This window comes from Peromyscus leucopus, chromosome 9 (assembly GCF_004664715.2).
Source record: "Peromyscus leucopus breed LL Stock chromosome 9, UCI_PerLeu_2.1, whole genome shotgun sequence".
Taxonomy (NCBI): Eukaryota; Metazoa; Chordata; class Mammalia; order Rodentia; family Cricetidae; genus Peromyscus; species Peromyscus leucopus.
This window is the reverse complement of record NC_051070.1, coordinates 84,916,722-84,935,920: the sequence shown is the minus strand read 5'-3', so window position 1 is coordinate 84,935,920 and position 19,199 is coordinate 84,916,722. Positions and strand designations below refer to the sequence as shown.

Here is a 19,199-nt window from a genome sequence, read left to right as displayed (position 1 = left end):
GCCTATACTATAGCCCCAGCAGCAACTTCACAAAGCCGGTTTAGAAGCAACACTAGTGAAGGAGTGGGAGGCCCTCTGCTTAGAGCGCAATTGCTCCTGGGGTACCGCTGAGCACAGCCAGCATTCTGGGGAGCATATGATCTGACGTTTCAGCTCACATCCTGTCCCGTAGCTCAGTCTGAAGTTCCCAACACTTCTCAAAAGCAGTTGTGCACACATTTTTTTTTTTTTTTTTTAATTTTAAAACAGGGACTGAAGGGATCCTGCTTGGTATTGCACACTTTTTTTTTTTTTTCTTTTTTTGGTTTTTCGAGACAGGGTTTTTCTGTGTAGCTTTGCACCTTTCCTGGGACTCACTTGGTAGTCCAGGCTGGTCTCTAACTCACAGAGATCCACCTGGCTCTGCCTCCCGAGTGCTGGGATTAAAGGCGTGAGCCACCACCGCCCGGCTGGTATTGCACACTTTTAATCCTTGCAGAGGCAAGTGAATCTCTGAATTTGAAGCCAGCCTGGTCTGCATAGTGAGTCCCAGGACAGTCAGGGCTATGTAGAGAACCTGTCTCAAAATAACAACAAACAAAACACCACCAAGGGGTTTGAAACAAAACTGAGTAGTAGAGACGCCAACTAAGGGACATTCTCTGGGACCCCATGAACACACTGTGAGAAGCAGGTTCTCCTCCTAAAGGTGCTGGAGCAGGATTTTTGCCTCTGAGATCGTACTCCTGGGTCCACTATAAATCCAGGAAAATTCTGACAGAGGACTTCACTGTTGCTTACTGAGACATGAATTACGTAAGGAGCAGCTACATGTAGTCAACCCCAGAGCCCTGTGCTCTCAGGTAGGGCTCATCTAGAAGAAATCACATCCCAAACCCCACACTCTGCAAGTTCCCCTTCCCAAAGAACAAGAACATCAAAATCTCTCCCTATCCTAGAGTTGAGATGTTGAAAAGCTGCAGATTCAAGCACTACATGTCTTTAGCTTAGCATTTGGATTTCTACCTTTTTTTTTAGCCCTATTACCCCTTTCCTTTATGTATTTATCTTTATTTTTATTAATTTTACTTTCTTTCAGACAGGGAGGGTCTCATCATGTAGCCCTGGCTAACCAGGCTGGTCTCGAAGTCAGACATCTGCCTGCCTCTGCCTTCCAGTGGTGAGAGATTAAAGGTGTGCACCACCACACCTTTAGTTATTGTTTTGCAGTACTGAGGATCAAGATAGGAAGGCTCTGTGCCACCAGGTACTGCTCTCGGCCTCACCTCATTCACTTTTTTTTTCTTTTAAGCAAGAAGAAGGCTGAGGGGGTGAGGATATAGCTCAGTGGTAGAGCACTTGTCTAGCAAGCACAAGGCCCTGGGTTCCGTCCTCAGCTCTGGAAGAAAAAAAAAAAAAGAAGGCTGGGGTATGGTGGCATTTGCCTTTAATCCAAGTAGGCAGTTCTTTATGAGATCAGCCTGGTCTACATAGTTAGTTCCAGGACAGACATGGGACTATGTAGAGAGACCTGTCTCAACACCTACCCCCTCCCCAAAATAAATCAGAAGGAATATTATAAGAGCCCAAAGATCCTACCACTTGAGTCAGCCCTCTTCCCTTTACCAGGGATTGAACAGGAGGCCTTGCTCATCACAACCATAGATTTTGATGTGGAGTGTTAATTGGCTGGTACCATTCACTCACCCACACATCCTGCTTACCTCTATGCTCACACCTACCCATCACTGCAAATGGAATCCCAAACATAATTTCATTTTACCTGCAAAGAAGTCCATATTGACTTCTAACACAGGAGAAACCCCCTCTAGTGTAACCACATGTTTATTTGTAGGCACTTGAGTCTCTGGAGAAATTCCCACCACCAATCATTTCACTATTCGGCAGCCAGGAGCAGTTACCTTGTTTACAAGAGCTGTCCCCATCCTACAAACCCACTTTTTTTTTTTTTTTTTTCAGGTTTTTAGGTTCTTCGAGACAGGGTTTCTCTGTGTAGCTTTGCGCCTTTCCCGGAACTCACTCTGTAGCCCAGGCTGGCCTCGAACTCACAGAGATCCGCCTGTTTCTGTCTCCCGAGTGCTGGGATTACTATAAGACCACCTTTGAGAGAGAGAGAGAGAGAGAGAGAGAGAGAGAGAGAGAGAGAGAGAGAGAGAGAGAGAGAGAGAGGATAGTTCATATTCCTACAAACAGACCAACAAAATCTCAGATGCAGCCATGCCCAACTTGTAGGCAGAATGTGTGCCCGGGTGAATGCAGCCCAACACATCTGTAGATGAATACATCAAAATATTAAAAAGGGTAGACATCCCTGGGTAGAGCATCAGATAAGTAGGCAGCTACAAAAGGCAGAGTTTGGTCCCTATCCAAGGAACTCACCTTTGGAAGTCATTTGGGAAACCTCCAATCCCAGACCTGGAGTGCCTCAGAAGAAAGAAATGCCTTTTCCTGTTATTACTAATTATATAAGAAGCAGAGGATGCCCCCTCCCCAGAAACACCCTAAAAAGCCCACCCAATCTTCAGGGCAAACAAGGCTCCACCCTCGACCCAGCCCTATTCTCCACCTGAGACCACCTACTGGCAAAACAAAACAAAACAAATCTGTCTTTCAAATTCACCTTGAGTTCATTAAAAGCAGACGTGCCTTGTGTTCATTAAAGGAAGACTGAAAGGAATCTTCATTTTTAATCTCTGTGTTATCTTTACAATGTTGGCATTGTTTTATCCCCACCTAGACTGGAAGGCAGTGGGGGCAGAGTGCCTAGGCCACAGAGTCAGCTGAGGACCTGGAACCTCATGTTTGTGGCTTAATTACTGCATTGATTAATAAATTAATATTAATAAATGAGGAATACTGATAATATAGGCAATAGAGTGTAGCTGGAGGGCTTCTCTCCAGGTCCCCCAAGCCCCGCAGTCCCACAATCCACGTATAAAATAATCACTCAGACGCTTATATCACTTATAAACTATATGGCCGTGGCAGGCTTCTTGCTAACTGTTCTTTTATCTTAAATTAACCCATTTTTATAAATCTATACCTTGCCACGTGGCTGGTGGCTTCCCAGCGTCTTCACATGTTGCTTGTCCTGGCGGTGGCTGCAGTGTCCCTCCTCCTTCTTCCTGTTTCCCCAATTCTCCTCTCTCTTTGTCCCGCCTATACTTCCTGCCTGGTCACTGGCCATCAGTGTTTTATTTATATAGAGTGATATCCACAGCAATAGAGTGCCCACAGTGACACTGAAAAGGACATTATAAGACTTGTGTGTTCTAAAAGCATTAAATTGTTTGGCTAACTTACTCTGTTTTTTTTTTTTTTTGTGGTCTGATTGTTCTTTATTTTATATCTAGAATCCACCTACGAGTGAGTACATACCATAGCTGTCTTTCTGGGTTTGGGTTACCTCACTCAGGATGATTTTTTTCTAGTTCCATCCATTTGCCTACAAATTTCATGCTTTCATTGTTTTTCTCTGCTGAGTAGTACTCCACTGTGTATATGTACCACATTTTTTTCATCCATTCTTCCTTTGATGGGCATCTAGGTTGTTTCCAGGTTCTGGCTATTACAAATAGTGCTGCTATGAACATAGCTGAGCATGTATCTTTATGGTATGAATCAGCATTCCTTGGGTATATGCCCAAGAGTAGGATGGCTGGGTCTTGAGGTAGTTCGATTCCTAATTTTCTGAGAAACCGCCATACTGATTTCCACAGTAGTTGTACAAGTTTACATTCCCACCAACAGTGGAGGAGTGTTCCCTTTGCTCCACATCCTCTCCAACATTGGTTGTCATTGGTGTTTTTTATCGTAGCCATTCTAACAGGTGTAAGGTGGTATCTCAGAGTCGTTTTGATTTGCATTTCTCTGATGATTAAGGATGTTGAGCATTTTTTTAAATGTCTTTCAGCCATTTGTAGTTCTTGTTTTGTGAATTCTCTGTTTAGCTCTTTAGCCCATTTTTTAATTGGACTGTTCAGTACTTTGATGTCTAGTTTCTTGAGTTCTTTATATATTGTGGAGATCAATCCTCTGTCAGATGTGGGGTTGGTGAAAATCTTTTCCCATTCTGTTGGCTGTCTTTTTGTCTTATTGACTGTGTCTTTTGCCCTGCAAAAGCTTCTCAGTTTTTAGAGGCCCATTTATTAATTGTTGTGCTCAGGGTCTGTGCTGTTGGTGTTTTATTTAGGAAATGGTCTCCGGTGCCAATGCGTTCAAGAGTGCTTCCTATTTTCTTTTCTATTAAGTTTAGTGTAACTGGATTTATGTTCAGGTCTTTGATACACATGGACTTGAGTTTTGTGCATGGTGACAGATATGGATCTATTTGTAATCTTTTACATATTGACATCCAGTTAAGCCAGCACCATTTGTTGAAGATAATTTCTTTGTTCCATTGTATAGTTTTGGCTCCTTTGTCAAAAACCAGGTGTTCATATGTGCATGGATTAATGTCAGGGTCTTCAATTCGATTCCATTGGTCCGTATGTCAGTTTTTATACCAGTACCAAGCTGTTTTTATTACTATAGCTCTATAGTAGAGTTTGAGGTCAGGGATGGTGATGCCTCCAAGGGTTGCTTTATCGTATAGGATTCTTTTAGCTATCCTGGGTCTTTTGTTTTTCCATATGAAGTTGAGTATTGTTCTTTCCAAGTCTGTGAAGAATTGTGTTGGGATTTTGACGGGGATTGCATTGAATCTGTAGATTGCTTTTGGTAAGATTGCCATTTTTACTATGTTAATCCTACCTGTCCATGAGCATGGGAGATCCTTCCATTTTCTGATATCTTCTTCAATTTCTTTCTTTAGAAATTTAAAGTTCTTATCAAAAAGGTCTTTCACTTGTTTAGTTAGTGTTATCCCAAGGTATTTTATATTATTTGTGGCTATTGTAAAGGGTGATGTTTCTCTGACTTCTTTCTCAGCCCTTTTATCATTTGTGTATAGGAGGGCTACTGATTTTTTTGAGTTGATCTTGTATCCTGCCACTTTACTGAAGGAGTTTATCAGCTGTAGGAGTTCCCTGGTAGAGTTTTTTGGGTCACTTATGTATACTATCACATCATCTGCAAATAGTGAAAGTTTGACTTCTTCCTTGCCAATTTGTATCCCTTTGATCTCCTTTTGTTGTCTTATTGCTCTAGCTAGAACTTCTAGTACTATATTGAATAAATATGGGGAGAGTGGACAGCCTTGTCTTGTTCTTGAATTTAGTGGTATCGCTTTGAGTTTCTCTCCATTTAATTTGATGTTTGCTGTTGGCTTGCTATAAATTGCTTTTATTATGTTTAGAAATGTTCCTTGTATTCCTGATCTTTCTAAGACCTTTATCATGAAGGGGTGTTGGATTTTGTCAAAGGCTTTTTCAGCATCTAAGGAGATGATCATGTGGTTTTTTTCTTTCAGTTTGTTTATATGGTGTATTACATTGACTGATTTTCATATGTTGAACCATCCTTGCATCCCTGGGATGAATCCTACTTGGTTGTGATGGATAATTGTTTTGATGTATTCTTGGATTGGGTTTGCCAATATTTTGTTGAGTATTTTTGCATCAATGTTCATGAGGGAGATTGGTCTGTAGTTCTCTGTCTTTGTTGCATCTTTGTGTGGTTTGGGTATCAGGGTAATTGTAGCCTCATTAAAAGAGTTTGGTAGTGTTCCTTCTGTTTCTATTGTGTGGAACACTTTGAAGAGTATTGGTATTAGTTCTTCTTTGAAAGTCTGGTAGAATTCTGCACTGAAACCATCTGGTCCTGGGCTTTTTTTGGTTGGGAGACTTTTGATGACTGTTTCTATTTCTTTAGGGGTTATTGGTCTATTTAAATGGTTTATCTGGTCTTGATTTAATTTTGGTATGTGGTATTTATCCAGAAAATTGTCCATTTCTTCCTGGTTTTCCATTTTTGTGGAGTACAGGTTTTTGAAGTATGATCTGATGATTCTCTGGATTTCCTCGTTGTCTGTTGTTATGTGTCCCTTTTAATTTCTAATTTTGTTAATTTGGGTGCTCTCTCTTTGCCTTTTGGTTAATTTGGCTAGGGGTTTGTCTATCTTTTTTATTTTTTTCAAAGAACCAACTCTTTGTTTCATTGATTTTTTTGTATTGTTCTCTTGTTTTCTATTTCGTTGATTTCAGCCCTCAATTTGATTATTTGGCTAACTTACTCTGTTTGGTTTTTGAGGAGCTCTTATAGCCTAGGTCAGCCTCAACTTTCTATGTAGCTGAAGATGATGACCTTAAACCCCTGATGCTCGGGCTGACGACTCCCATCTTAATCTTAAAGTCTAACCAGGCTTGGGGAAGACCAACCTATACTCCCAAATTACTCAGGAAGCTGAGGCTCGACCTCACAGAGATATGCCTGCCTCTGTGTCCAGACCTCAGGAATTAAAGATGTGTGCCACCATGGCCTATCGGGAATAATGTTTTAAACTGAGCAAGTTAACGGCAGGAATCACAGAGAAGGAGCAAGGACAAGTCGGAGCTCAGTTTCTGGCTTGATTCCAGGACAGATCATGTTCCGTAGCTGTGATGAAGCAGATGTTCGAGGAACATGCCGATGGATGTATGATGAAGTCCTGGGCAGTCCGGCTCATGAGCTATGGCTGTAGTGCCTGCTTAGGAACCTCTATCATTCCTCTGGGGCAGCAGCATGTTCCCTGGGGTCCATGGGGATGGGGTGATGTTGGCGAGGCTTTGAGAAAGCAGAACAAAGCAACAAGCTTCTCAGAAAAAGCGGTCTCCGCCTGTCCCCAGGTTGCTGCAGCCTCCTCCTGTGTGAGTACAGCTCTGGACTCTCACAGCTTCGTGTCCAGTCTCCGCAAACACTATCTTTTAATGCTCTGGCATGCCCCAACGTGTTGGAGGAGGCCCCGGACACATCACCAATCCCCTAGATCACCCCCAAACGCTTACAGGAGTGGAGGCAGAGATAGGAGAGAAGTCCCAAGCCAGGCCTTTAATCCCAGCACTAGGGAGGCAGAGGCAGGGGGATCTCTGTGAGTTTGAGGCCAGCCTGGTCTACAGAGTGAGATCCAGGAGAGCCAGGACTACGCAGAGAAACACTGTGTCAAAAACAAAATGAGAGAGAGAGAGATCCCAGTCAGCAGGCAGTAAATGCGGAAAATGAGGGAAGGGAAGGGAAAAAGGGGAAGCAGAGAAAGGGACCATGAGGCTCAGGCAACTGAAGCTGAGGAGGGGGGGCTGATGCTGATACAAGATGCAGAAACCCACAAGGGTAGCTCGCCGGGCAAGAAAGAAACAGTTAAATGTAAAAGTGGGGAGGGACTGGGGAAATGGCTCAGTGGATAGAGTGCCCACCTAACGTGTGCAAAGCCACGGGTTCAATGCCCAGCACCAACACAAAGTGAGTATGGTGGCACACACTGACAACCCCAGCACTCAGGAAGTAGGAGCAGGTGGACTCGAGGTCATCCTGAGCTACTAGAAGAGTTTGGGGCCAGACTGGATTAAATTATAAAGAAGAAGCGATGGCTTGATCTAGGTTTCCCCACCCCCACCCCCACTCCAGCTTCCATATACTTGGTTACCGTGCCCAGGCAGGCCACAACGATGAACTCTCCACTCTATCCAAAGCGTGTTCCCACCCCAACCAACCAAAACACACTAATTCGTAGTAAAGGTGGAAAACAACGCAAGTGGCTAGCCTTTCTTTATCTTTCTTTTGAGCTGGAAAGTATATGCATTATGCATGGTTCAAACCTCCAAACCTTGCAGCAAGCAAGCCCTAGACACCGAATCCCAGCCCCGGGTCTTTAGGGCCTGTTTGGTGTATGAAATAATGTGGTCCTACAAGAAGGAACTTTTTTTTTTTTTTAAGACAGGTCTCACTGTGGATCCCTAGCTGTCCTGGAACTCTCTATATAAGCAGGCTGGCCTCAAGCTCATAGAGATCCACCTGCCTCTGCCTCCAAAGGCCTGTGCCATGCCTGGCTAGCGAGGATTTTATTCGCTGAGTTGTTCTTCCAAAAATAAAATGTAATGTTTGTTTTCTTCCCCAAAATTCACGGTTCCAGCCAGGTCTGTTGTTGTTTGCTGTTGTTTCTTCTCAATATCTTGAATTCCCACTCCGTGGTGACCTGCCCTGTCCCTCCTCCTCGAGCTGCTGCCAAGAAACGCCATGAGCAGAAACCCTCTGTGCCTCGTTTCTTCACACTTCTTCAGTCTCAGTCTGCCCATCCTTTCTCTCACCCCATTTTTTAGACAGCGCTGGCAGAGAGCAAGGTATCTGCTCCGAATTGCTCAACCCTTTTTTAAACTTCCCTAGTTATCCACTATGGTGGCCAGTGCCTCCACCCCTCTCCATTCCCTTCTCCTCCCTGACTCTCTCGGGCTTGGCTTTTGTGGGCATCCTCCTGAGTTCTTCAACCTTTTGAAAAATACTTCACTGCCTGTGTTTGGCCCTACAACACAGCACAGCACTTCGCAACACAAGCTCATCTCTGAGAACCCACACTCAGAACTTTTTTTTTTTTTTTTTTTTTTTTTTTTTTTTTGAAACAGTCCTAGCTAGCTGTCCTGGAACTCTGTAGACGAGGCTCCAACTCACAGAGATCTATCCGCCTGCCTCTGCCTCCCAAGCACTGGGATTAAAGGCATGTACCATAACCGTTGGGCCACTTTTTAGATCTTTTAAATTCATTTTCTCCATTGTTTTGTAATTTTTTAAAAAACTCAGCCAGATTTATAATCCCAGTACTTGGAAGGCAGAGGCAGGCAGTTCTCTGAGTTCAAGGCCAGCCTGTTCCAGAACAGCCAGAGCTGCACAGAGAAATCCTGTCTCAAAACAAACAAAAACAAAACAAAAAAACCTCGGCCCTATTGTTTTGTATTATCATTTTTTTTTAATGCCTGTTGACAAGATGGTTCACGGGTAAAGGTACCTACTGCTAAGCCTGGTGACCTGGGTTCAATCTCTGGAACCCACATAGTGGATGTAGAAAAACCCAACTCCTACAAGTTGTCCTCTGACTTCCACATGTAAACTGCCCAATACTCCCTCCTACACACACACACACACACACACACACACACACACAAAAGTGCACACAATAAAATAAACAAAGTTTAAAAACAGGTATACAATCAATGGGTTTCTTGTTTTGTGATGATAAAAGTTTACCTTAAATGGGACTAGACATGATGGTGCACGCCCTTCATCCCAGCACTCAGGAGGCAGAGGCAGGCAGATCTCTGTGAGTTTGAGGCCAGCCTGGTCTACAGAGTGAGATCCAGGACAGGCACCAAAACAACATAGAGAAACCCTGTCTTGAAACCACCACCACCACCACCACCACCACCACCCCGGAAAAAAAAAGGCCATATATGAGTTCCATGCCATCCCGGACTACATAGTAAAACTCTGTCCAAAAAGAAAAAAAGCTTAACTGTCCAAAACTATGCCTAGCCCTCAATTCTACCTACTTCAAAGTGTGCCATTTTCTTTCCTCTAGACCAAATTAAAGTGTCCAATAACGATGCAACACAGACAGCTGGTGAATCGGCAAACTCCGTGATCTGGCAGGATGGCTTTTTTCTAAGAGGTATTTTATTCATAATTACGTCTGTGTGTCTATGGGTGGATATGTGCATGTCAGTACAGGTGTCCTTCAAGGCCAGCGGCATCAGGCCTGTGGCTAGAGTTACAGGCTCCTGATGTGAGCCTGCTGACATGGGTGCTGGGAACCAGACGCAGATCCCCTGCAGGAGCATTAGAAGCTTTTCACTGAGGAACCTTCTCTGCGGCCCCCAGAAGGATGTCCACCTCAGGGCCAGTGTGGAGGAGAGAGAGCATTGTATGTCAGTTGTCCATTGAGTTTGATTTCTCCAAAGTAAATTCTAGCCCCTTGCTTCTTTCTCACAGATTACATTTAGTTCACACAAGTATAGATAAGTTTTCACTCTCTTCTCTACCTAAACTGAGCACTTGCCAAGCAGCTTTTAAAAACGAATGTCCTCAGGCTGGGAGGTGGTGGCACACACCTTTAATCCCAGCACTCGGGAGGCAGAGGCAGGCGGATCTTTGTGAGTTCGAGGCCAGCCTGGGCTACCAAGTGAGTTCCAGGAAAGGCGCAAAGCTACACAGAGAAACCCTGTCTCGAAAAACCAAAAAAAAAAAAAAAAAATGAATGTCCTCTAGGCCAAAATCCTTCCCAAGGGTTGACACTCAGTATACACAAGACCTTGGGTTCAATTTCCCAAACAAATAATTAAAAAAAAAATCCAAACAAAAACGTAATCATCACCAGTAATCATTATTCAGATTTGAAGGCTTTTCTGTGTCACACACTCAATTTCCATTTCCACTCCTATCTCCACACCCTATGGATTTCCCTGGGCCTTCATTAATTCAGAGACCTAAGGCACTTCTGTTTGCAATCCCTGAAACAGTCTCCTATTATGAATGCAAAAGGGGGCTGGGGCTGGAGCTCAAAGCATGCTTACCGAGCTGGCACAAAGCCCTCAGTGTTATCCTTGTTCCCTAACACCACAGAAGAGCACAGGGTAGCTGGTGGTTCAAGCCTGCCATCCCAGAACGGAGGTGGAGGCAGGGGCACCAGAAACTCAAGGTCATTCTCAGACTATGTAGTGAGTTGAAGGCCAGCCTGGGCAACATGATAGCCTGCCTAAAAAAAGAAAGAGGAAGGAAGAAAGGAAGGAAGGAAGGAAGGAGGGAGGGAGGGAGGGAGGGAGGGAGGGAGGGAGGGAGGAAGGAAGGAAGGAAGGAAGGAAGGAAGGAAGGAAGGAAGGAAGGAAGGAAGGAAGGAAATAGGAAAAAAGGAAAGAAAAGAAAGAAAAAGCATAAAATAGGGCTAGCATGGTGACTCACACCTGTAATCCCAGCACTTGAATACCTGAGGCAAGAGGATTACCATGAGCTCCATGCCACTCTTTCTCAAACATAAAAGAATGTGAAGTGAGTTCTTCTATTAGGAAACAGATATCCTGTCTCTAATATACTCCTAGTAACTGTATGACTAATTTGAGCACGTGACTACATTCGTCTTGTTCACAGATGCCAGTACAGCAAAACACAGCAAATGGGTCCTTCTACCCCAGAACAGTGACAACCTCACCAGCCTCACCTCCAGTCCTGTCACACTTGTCCTGATTGCTGTCATGTCCCTTTAACTTCGCCTCGCACACCCACGCCATTTCATTGTTTAAGGTCTATGATTTGGTTCTATTTTGTTCTACAAGGTCTATTATTACATGTGTGTATGTGTTGGGAGGGGGTTGTGCATCTGAGTGCAGCTGCCCACCCACGAAGGCCAGAGGCCTCAGATCCCATGGAGCTGCAGCTATAGGCAGTGTGAGCTGCTCATTGTGAGTTCTGGGAATTGATACCAGGTCCTCTGCAAGAGCAGCGAATGTTCTTGACTGCTGATCCATCTCTCCAGCCCTGTCTACTCTACGAAATTTCAATCCTCTAATGTAAAAACATAAAAGCAAACAAACACACCATCATGAACTCACCCTAGCTAAGGAATCCAAATTTTGCCAGTTCAGAGCCAACTCCCCTCATGATCAGGCCCCTTCCATCTCTGTCCTATTCTTCCACCTCATTTCAAGTTCTTTCCAGCCAAAACAACCAGCCCCTCAGCCTGTTCCCCTTTCTCTCTCTCCTGACTCCATTTATCTTTTTTTTAAAGTTGTTTAGGATGTCCTCATCTTATGATCCTAGGACAGAGAAAGGAAGAGGCTGAAGAGCATTGTGTGGTGGCCCAGCACATTACATCACCAGTCACCACCTCTTAGTGGAAACTGAGTCAAAGCATAGTTGTCACATGGAACCCATAGTGTGAGCGCAGACTCTGAAGAAACCATGTCTGCCCTGCAGGTTCGGAAGTTCCCTTTGAACTTCCTTGTTTTGGAGATGTGATCTGAGGCAGGTGCAGAGCCAAAATTATCTTGACTTATTTTACTCTGAAGAAGTCGTTTACGTTAGGCGTGGTGTTGCATGCCTTTAATCCCAGTACCCTGGAGGGCAAGGCCAGTGGATATCTGTGAGTTCAATGTCAGAACTAAGCTATATAGTAAGACACTGTCAGAAAAAAAAAAAAAAAAAGCTATAATATCTACTTACTCCTGACCTTTGTAACCAAGCTGATACCTTTGTGACTATTAGGTATAAAACTTTTTTTTTTACTTTTAGATTTATTTTTAGTGCTTTGCCTGCATGTGTGTCTGCACACCATATTCATGCCTGGTGCTCTCCAAGACTAGAAAAGGGAATTGAATCTCCTGGAACTGGAATTACAGATGGATGTTGGCACTGCCATATCTCAATGGAATGGCAGAAGTCATAAAGCCAACACAGCTGCTTGGCAAAGATCCAGCAAAGCTGAGCCACATGATGGCTGCCATGCCAGCTTTGGTTTTCATCTCCACCTGTTACATACTTGGGGCACTTTTAATATTTTTACAGTTTGAGGCTATTGGATTGACGGAAAATTCCTTATGAATCACTTACGCCTTCTCCCAGAATGCTGCTTCTAAGCTTCCCCAGGAAAGTCCTGAACCTACTATTCCCCCTCCCCCACTTTGAGGGAGCTATCCTTATCTACTTGAAGGTCTTCCTTATGCCTTGGAGGTTGTAACACATAAATAAGTCAGAGGTCTCTTCATGAGGCTATGAGACATTCTTGAAACATCTGTCGCTGTACTTACACTGGAACAAGATATCCAAAACAAAGTAAATTCAAAAAGGTCAACAAGATTCAGTGGGCTAGAGGAATTGTCCACAGTTCAGATTACAAGCCTCTTTCCACTGTATACTCAGACAATTATGTGGCATACAATTCTGCCCTACATAGAGACATATTGATGAGCAAAGTGTGGAGTGGAAAGGTGATAAAAGTATGAAATGTTAGGACCTCCCTCTCTTAGAAGTTAGCTCACGCAGAGCCACTATAATGTCATATGACCAAGGATTAGACATATAGACAAATTCTATAAAGATATAAATGTGAACATTGATTATATTATGGCAGAATTTGAATAATAACTGCAGCAGCTTTAGCCTGAGGACTTTTCCTGGGCACTCTGACATTAAGAGTTAATAATATGGGGCTGGAGAGATGGCTCAAGGGTTAAGAGCACCGACTGCTCTTCCAGAGGTCCTGAGTTCGATTCCCAGCACCCACATGGTGGCTCACAACCATCTGTAATGAGATCTGGCACCCTCTTCTGTATACATAATAAATAAATAAATCTTAAAAAAAAAAAAAAAGAGTTAATAATATACTACCTGGGATATGCCCAGCGTGGTTGAAGATTTTGTTTTGGTCTAGTGTCCTTGAAGCAACCAAAGCAACCAGCCTGAGAACAGGCTGTCATATGCCTCTAGGTTCTCAAAAATTGGGTTATGGGGTTAATGAGTAAGAATGATAACTCAGCCAGGCGGTGGTGGCACACGCCTTTAATCCCAGCACTCGGGAGGCAGAGCCAGGCGGATCTCTGTGAGTTCCAGGCCAGCCTGGACTACCAAGTGAGTCCCAGGAGAGGCGCAAAGCTACACAGAGAAACCCTGTCTCAAAAAACCAAAAAAAAAAAAAAAAAAAAAAAAAGAATGATAACTCTGTTTATTAATGATGTCAAAACTTGAGGGACAATGATTGAAAATAACTCTGTTCTATCATAGTTTATTAATGATGACTAAAAGATGAGCAAAAGGAAGTGAAACACATTTCCAAAACCAAAAATGATATGATCTATGTTTTGGAACATCATGAATGTATCCCTGCTAACTAAATTCTGTATAAATAAAGAAACACTCTGGCTGCTAGTCAGTCAGGCTGCAAGATTCTCCTGACCACCACGGCCTGGCTCACTTCCTTTCCCAGCTGACTCCTTACACCCTCTGCAGGCCCCATCCACCACCAGGGATGACTCCCTGCAGGTTGTAAGCTGCCATGTGAGTGCTGGGAATATTTCTCTAGCATCCTCCTCCAATGTTGTATTAAACTTAGCAAATGTCTATGCTCTATTAACCCTACAGATAAATGTTGTAACATCTGAAACCTAGAGGAGAGATTTCCCTACTCTGCTGCACCTGCCTACCTGATGTCCCACCAATATATCGGGTAAACACAAATGATATTTTTAGTCTCTTTGGCTCTGTGACTATAAAACTGCACCTGTTCCATGATGAAACACAACATTCATAGTAACATGAGTCCATGTTCTCAGTCTGTGATCATTCATATATTGCTCAGAATATGCAACTTCTTGCTTCTTTGGTCCCTCCTGTAAAATACAAACCATTAGGGTCCGTTTTTTAGAAGGAGGTATGCTTATGAGAGCTCATTAAAGAGTCATAGATAAGCAAGAGGCACAAGGCCCCTCCCTCCCTATCTGGAAGTCAGTACCTGTTTATCTCAGAACTCAAAGTTAGAAAGTTGTATGTAGTCAGCTAGGTGACTGAGTCCGTGATCAAGAAAGGGGGGGGGCGTATCCTGAATCAATAGAATGGGGAATTTGATAAGGGAGCTCTGGAACTCAAAGATAGTTCCTTTCTGGTATGCCAGCCTATGGGGAAAAGAGGGCAGGAATTCAGCTTCCTCACAACCAGGGATTTTATTTATTCACTTGTTTTTATGTGTTTGGGTGTTTTTACCTGTATGTAAGTCTATGCACCAAAGCACACGCCTGCTGCCCGTGGACAGAAGAGGGCTTTGGATCCTCTCGGGTGCCATCATGTGGATGCTGGGACTTAAACCCAGGTCCTCTGGAAAAGCTCTCAACCACTGAGCCATCTCTCTTCCCCGGCAATCAGAGACTTTAAAAACTACTGTCTTTAGCCAAATCAGCATGACAGCCATTTTTGCCTGCTCGCTCTGTTGGTGTCTCTCTCGGCAGAATAGCCTCCCGAGTTCTAGAATTACAGGCATATGCTACCATGCCCAGCTACCTAAAGCATATTTTTGTTTGTTTTGCCTATATTAAGTGGTCATTACCCTTGGGTATTTTTTCATTTTTCTATCCCAGTGACATTGTCTGAGGATACTCAGTGCAATGACCTTTGCTCCTTTATCCTCTGTGGATAGTGAAGATTTCCTCGCAAGTCTTTCAACTTTATAGTGCTTGCATAAGAAAAAGGGGGGTTTTTGTTGTTGTTTGGATATGAAGAGATCGTCTTTTTTTTTTACATGCACAAATGCTTTATTAATACAACATACATAAACTACAAAGGAGTAAGTTTAAATATCTGCATCATAACAAACAGGCGACAATTCAACATCCAGGGTGGAGAGAATGCTGGCGGAGATTGCAACGGATTAGATCCCCATGGCAGAAAGGATGTCTTCAGAGGTTGATCAGATTTCCATGGCAGAAAGGGTGTCTTCAGAGGTGGATTAGATTCCCATGGCAGAAAGGGTGTCTTCAGAGGGGAAGAGGGGTCCAGGAGCAGCAGCTTCTCAAGCCCTGCTCTCCTCATTCAGGATCATGAGAGGCACTCCATTTAAGGGGAGATGTATAATCTGGTGCTCCTCAGGCAGATCAAAACTCTCAAAATCTAGAGGAATGAAGGGGAAGAACGTCTCTATTTCTGGGTAAGTATCATCAGAAGCAGGAACAGAGCTCTGTGTCTTAGCAACCTTCTTGGAAATAGGGATAGAGCCTTGTGTTTTAGCAACCTTCTTAGCGATCTTTTTCACAGTCAAAGTTGGCTGTTTTTGTTTGAGGGGTATATTAGTCTTCACTGGCTTTTCTGTAGCTCTGTTGACAGTTCCCAAAGCCTTGCTGCTAGCTTTAGGCAGGGCTGGAGCATTGAACTATTTGCCAACTTGTGGCTTTGAAACCTTTAAATGTCCCATCTAAAGCCTTGACACCAGACCCCAGCTTCAACCCATCCTTAGATGGGTCCAAACTTAGATGGCTACCTGGTTCTTCATTATCCTCATCAACAAAGATCAGAGTAGCCATCCTGGATTACTCCAAGACTGCTCCAGAAAAGATCGTCTTAAAAATTTTGTATGCTGGCCTGTGATAATGCATGCCTTTATTCCCGGCATTCAGGAGGCAGAGGTAATAGGATCTCTGAGAGTTACAGGCCAGCCTGGTCTACAGAGCTAATTCCAGGACCGCCAGGACTACATAGACAGACCCTGTCTTTAAAAAAAAAAAAAAAGTATCTATTTAGTGTGTGTAGGCATGAATGTATCACATGAGTGAGGCCAGAGAATAACCTTTGGGAGTCTCTCACTGCTTTCCACCTTGTGGGTTCCAGAAGAGGCCTGTCAACAGGCACCTTTACCCACCCAGTGGCCTTGATAATCTCCCCCAGGTTTTTTTGTTCGTTTTGTTTTAGGGAGGGGGGTGTTTTTTTGAGACAGAGTTTCTGTGTTGCCCTGGCTGATCTGGAACTCACTTTGTAGATTAGGCTGGCCTTGAACTCCCAAGTGATGGGATTAAAGGTATGTGCCTGGGGTTGGGGATTTAGCTCAGTGGTAGAGCGCTTGCCTAGCAAGCACAAGGTTCTGGGTTTAGTCTTCAGCTCCAGGAAAAAAAAAAAAAAAAAAAAAAAAAAAAAAGCTAAAGGTGTGCGCCTGTCAGGCTCCTCTTCTAGGTTTTTTGAAACAAGGATCATGTAGCCCAAGCTAATCTCAAATTTGCGACATAGCCAAGAATGGCCTTGAGCTCCTGAACCCCACACCTCTACCTCCCAAGCCCTGAGATTACAATGTGCCACTGCACCTAGCTAAGTGAGTGAAAATCAGGACCTGATGCTCCAATGTGTGGTGTAGGAAAAGGACTTTATTGTAGACATAAGGAGAGTTCAGCCAGAGGCATCTGAAAGAGTCCAGACTGAACCGGGCCATGGATGGGGAGAGCTGGGGCAGCAGACCAAGAGAGGAGCCAAGGACTAAGAGAATGCATGGACAAAATGGCAGGTTTATATAGGATTGAGAAGCTGGGGGACAGGAAGGAAAGGCCAGCACCTGGGCTGGAGAGCTTTAGGGTGGGGGACAGGGTGAGTAGTGCTGGGAGGAGCCACAGGTACTGAGTGAGACCTGTCTCGGGTTTCGTTGGGACTCCACACTAAGTACAAAGCTTTAAATTCTGCTCCCTCCATTTTGACCTTATGTTGCTTTTTAATATTTGCTAAGAGTTTTTCTTCCTCCCTCCCAAGAATCCATCAATTTACTCTCCTCTATTTCCCTGATTCTTTTACATATGCTGGTCATTAACATAGCTGGAAAAGAGAAAATATACGTGTGTGAAGACCTCTATCAACCCAGAAGTAACCGCAGGCAGGGTGCTTTGAGGGTGGAGCAGTCAGACCCCTTTCACTACAGGGGATGGGCAGGTTCGGAAAGAGAAGCCCTTCTCATCAACGGAGGGACTGGATTCTCTGGGTACATAGTTCAGGATGTCCTGTATGTGAAGGCTGTCTCAGTTCAGGCTTCTACTGCTTCAACCAAGACCCGAATCCACTCGGGGAGGAAAGGGTTTATTTCCGCTTACATCTCAGGTCACACTCCATCCCCAAGGGAAGTCAGGACAGGAGCTTAAGGCAGGAACAGATGCAGAGGCCATGAAGGAATCTGCTTACCGGCTTGCTCCTCCTGCTTTGCTCAACTTTTTTCTTCCACACCCCAGGACCACCTGTCCAGGGGTGGAGGTGCCCACAATTGGCTTGGCACGCCAACATCAATCGTCAATTAAGAAAATGCCCTAGAGGCTTGCCAGCCTGGTGGAGGCATTGTCTTAAGATTTCTTCTCCCCGATGACCTTACCTTGTGCTAAGTTGACATAAAACTAGCCAACACACTTAACAGTCAGCCTTTTGGGCTGTGTTAAGCTTCCCTTCCATGATAAGGGGTGTGGTGTTGGGAAACACTAAGCAATTCACCAGGTCCGGAGCTTGGTGATAGAAGCATGAAGTTCAAACACTGTTTGGGAAGGTTTTAGGACCTTCTAGAACATGTTAGGCAGAGCTTAGTGTATGTGTTGGGGGGTGGGAGGTGGCTTGGAAAGTTTATAACCTCAGCCCACTTTTTTTTTCTTTTTGTTTTTATTTATTTTTTTTAAATTTTCTATTATCAGCTTGATACAGTATAAATTCTTATCCTAATAGTGATAGTGAAATGTTTCACTGAGGCTTGCCCAGTAATTGAGTAAAACCAAAATTTATTATAAGCCACAGTTATCCTAGGGTCCCCCCTGATATATAGCCTCCCTGGTTCTGTGGGTTGCAGTCTGATTGTTCTTTGCTTTATATCTAGAATCCACTTATGAGTGAGTACATACCATGACTGTCTTTCTGGGTTTGGGTTACCTCACTCAGGATGATTTTTTCTAGTTCCATCCATTTGCCTGCAAATTTCATAATGTCATTGTTTTTCTCTGCTGTATAGTACTCCATTGTGTATATGTACCACATTTTCTTAATCCATTCTTCAGTTGATGGGCATCTAGGTTGTTTCCAGGTTCTGGTTATTACAAATAATGCTGCTATGAACATAGTTGAGCATGTATCTTTGTGGTATGATTGAGCATTCCTTGGGTATATGCCCAAGAGTGGTATGGCTGGGTCTTGAAGTAGTTCAATTCCCAATTTTCTGAGAAACCGCCATACTGATTTCCAAAGTGGCTGTACAAGTTTGCATTCCCACCAACAGTGGAGGAGTGTTCCCTTTGCTCCGCATCCTCTCCAACATAAACTGTCATTAGTGTTTTTGATCATGGCCATTCTGGCAGGTGTAAGGTGATATCTTTTTTTTTTTTTTTAACTTATTTATTTATTATGTATGTATTCTGCCTGCATGAGTCTCTGCAGGCCAGAAGAGGGCACCAGATCTCATTACAAGTGGCTGTGAACCACCATGTGGTTGCTGGGAATTGAACTCAGGACCTCTGGAAGAGCAGTCAGTGCTCTTAACCACTGAGCCATCTCTCCAGCCTGTAAGGTGATATCTTAGAGTCGTTTTGATTTGCATTTCTCTGATGACTAAGGATGTTGAGCATTTCCTTAAATGTCTTTCAGCCATTTGTGATTCTTCTTTTGAGAATTCTCTGTTTAGCTCTTTAGCCCATTTTTTAATTGGACTGTTCAGTACTTTGATGTCTAGTTTCTTGAGTTCTTTATATACTGTGGAGATCAATCCTTTGTCAGATGTGGGGTTGGTGAAGATCTTTTCCCATTCTGTTGGCTGTCTTTTGGTC

General features: G+C 43.8%; 1 pseudogene; it reads right to left on the bottom strand.

Annotated features, from left to right (window-relative positions):
* Positions 1-15,229: 15,229 nt before the first annotated feature.
* On the bottom strand, positions 15,230-15,956 carry LOC114709611 (annotated as a pseudogene).
* Positions 15,957-19,199: the final 3,243 nt, after the last annotated feature.